Below are 3,262 nucleotides of genomic sequence, written 5' to 3' on the forward strand. Positions count from 1 at the left end.
CTAATGATTTCTTATGCGGCCCGGTACTAATTGGGGGTTGGGGACCACTGGACTATAGGACAGGACTGCTGCTGTTAACTATCTGCTGGGCAGGCGAAACTGTTGAAAGATCCTGAGTTCATTGCTACTTTGTCAGTTTATAGCAAGTGACTATTTTCCTGTTTGTCTTTTACCAGGTGTTGATGGTCAGACTCTGACAGAATCTGAACCAGTGGTTAAAAGGCCTGGAGAATCCCACAGACTGACATGTACAGCCTCTGGATTCAACTTTGATGGTTATGGCATGCACTGGGTCAGACAGGCTCCTGGAAAAGGACTAGAGTGGGCTGCTTCTATACGGCTAGTAGCAGTACCAACATCTATTACTCTCAGTCAGTCCAAGGCCGGTTCACCATCTCCAGAGACAACAGCAGAAACCAGCTGTATCTGCAGATGAACAGTCTGAAGACTGAAGATTCTGCTGTTTATTATTGTGCCCGATACCCACAGTGACTGGAGCTGGTTGAGCAGCTGTACAAAATCCTCCACTACTCATCCTCACTGGCTTAATAAATACAAAGGATCTCATAATTAATGTCCTTAGTTCAAATAGTTCAAAAAACATGTACACATCTTTTACATTATTCACCTTTATCAGAAACATCTTGTAAACTGTATGTTTGCCCTTTACATTTTTACATTTTCCAATAGAAAAATATTTTTAAACCGGGATGCTAATTGGCTGAATGTGGGAAACATGCTACTAAAGAGAACAGTTTTCTTTATTTCTCAAGAAAGCTCAAATTACTGAGAGCTCAAATGACTTTCTAACACTGTTGATCAAAATACAGATATTTGGTCTCTCAACAAAGATGTGTGTGTTTTGCAAACTGAGGGTAAAACTTAAAGTTCCAGAGAATCACTATTAGATACTGTTAAAAGTAATAGTGCAGTTAAATGTTCTTTCTAAATGTCTAACCTGACATTTACTTATCTACAGTCTGATTATCTCACCTTTTTTTAGTTTGCAGGATTTTAGAGCCATAATGGAGTAAAACAATAAAGGTTTAGTTTAAATCTGTACTTAAACAAAAGCAGACTATCAACTAGAGTGAGTGAAGGCCTCAGTCCTGGCCTTCACCATGTGAGGGCCTAAACCACCACCAGCAGTAGAATTAGCTAAGTAATGATCATATATTTTTCATATTACCACATATTTCATTTTCTTAGCATCTTTTAGAATCCAAGTGTTTCTCTATATTCTTTTACGCTTGAGAATATGCATGAGAATAAATGTTTGTCTCTCTGTACTGTATGTATGTCTGATATATGTTTGGAAATGACAGTAAACCTCAACATTTAAACATATGAAAGTGAGCAGTTTGTCCAGAGAATAAAGTTTCTAATCTCACCAATATTACATCATTTGCCTCTCCTGTCTCTTAGATACAGCTGGTTTATTGATGTTACCTCATAGGATGTGGCTAATGAAGTTCCAAGTTTTTTCAGATACAGTATGTTTCCCTATGATGAAGAAATGAGCAAATGCAAGTTTTAAATGTTTTTTTATTTTTTGTAATTATTTTTATGCATCTAACTGACATCTCACTCACATAGTCAAAGTGTTTGTTTGTCATATGCACAGTTAGGAAACGTGTTTCCCTGTACAATGAAATTCTTACTTTGCCGTCCACATGAATGCCACAAAATACTAATAATACATTTAATAAGTCTAACAGCAGTCTGATCACATTTTGCCAGGAAGGTAATATAAATAGGCCTACGAATGTGAGGTAACAGCAGTCTTTTCAGTTTAGCCCTCTCTCATATGTTAGGTTAACAGATCCACAAGGTACTAGCAACGTGTATATTTAGAGCTACTTTGGTGTGTTTCACAGATGGTGGGGGTAAGTAACCACCCTACAATGAAAAGGCAACATTGTTAGTCTTCCTTAGGCCATATAGAAAAGTCAATAAATTATCAATAGATAATGTGCCTACAATGTTGTCAGATAGAAAGTCAAAAATGTATCAAGATGGATGGTTTTTACAGTGCCTAACCAGAGACTGTGAGTCTTAATTGGCACTAATGAATAGTTTGATATTAAGAGCCTCTCTTTGTTTCCTAACACCTACATTCCTCCTTTCCTAGTATATCCACTTTAACACCCCCAGTTCCTCTCACATGCATCTGCTATCACTTCCTTTATCTGCTCTCACACTGAGCCTTCCTCCTCACATCAGCCTCTCACTTCCTCCCACCACCTCCATGCTTTCCATGCCTGATAAATCCTGCAAAGTTCGGTGTTGTTTGTGCTTTCTCTGCTTTTATTTGAATGTTGGTAACAAGTCCCAGCATAGTGTTACTGTAACCTATACTGATGTTTACACTGTTAGAATAAGGCTTCAAAATGTCTAGCTCCCAATCTACACAGGTTGAAATCTGTCACTAGGATAATTAAAGATGAACTGAATAAAGAACCTTTATTTATTTCAGGCAGTTTCACAACCTCTCATTTACAGAAATGCCCTGATTACATTCACACCTGGAAGCTGCCAGGTAAAAGTACAGTCTGACTTGCTGGTCAGTGAGCAGGTCCAGGGGCACCACAGGGATGAGGGAGGCACAAGCACAGCTTTTTCACTTGTCCCACCCAGATTTAATTAATCTGACCTACACCTTTTAGATGACTACTACCCCCATGTAAATGTAACCATTCCATTAATGGTGGAATCTTTCTGTGTCTTAAAAACATACAAATTCCTGGTTGTTTGATTTACATTCTATGTTAAAATTGTGAATATTATGGTGCATTTTGAGGCTAATTGAGGTACTTGCAAAAGCCAATGTCCTAACATGTTGCTCTTCTAACTTGTGATTTTTTAGCTTGTATATATTGTGTATATATATATATTTTATGTTGTGCACATTGAGAGGCATTGAGCTGGAGTCAAATTCATTGTGTTCTTGTAATACTTGGCAATAGAGTTATGCTTATGCTTATCTGCTCTGTCATTCATTGAAAACAAAGTGAAACATAATGATTCAATCTTTAAAATTTACTCAGTGGGCATTTTTGGTTTTGAAAAAGATCATCTAGCTTGGAATCAAATCACTGACAGACAGAATGTGCAGCCTGAAGACACTGCTGTCTATTACTGTGCGAGACAGCAACAGTAACACAAACCATCAGTAGACCTGAACAAAAACCTTCAGAGCCTGAACACTAACATGAAGCCACCAGAGGAGGAGCCCTCAGACCACTGATGATTTCACACCAGT

The 3,262-nt window shown here is 38.0% G+C and overlaps 1 pseudogene; it reads left to right on the plus strand.

The window, feature by feature from the left end:
• Positions 1–29: 29 nt before the first annotated feature.
• On the plus strand, positions 30–514 carry LOC109953726 (immunoglobulin heavy variable 3-21-like; annotated as a pseudogene).
• The last annotated feature ends 2,748 nt before the right edge of the window (positions 515–3,262 follow it).

The sequence above is a fragment of the Monopterus albus genome, unplaced genomic scaffold (assembly GCF_001952655.1).
Source record: "Monopterus albus unplaced genomic scaffold, M_albus_1.0 scaffold1109.1, whole genome shotgun sequence".
Classification (NCBI taxonomy): Eukaryota; Metazoa; Chordata; class Actinopteri; order Synbranchiformes; family Synbranchidae; genus Monopterus; species Monopterus albus.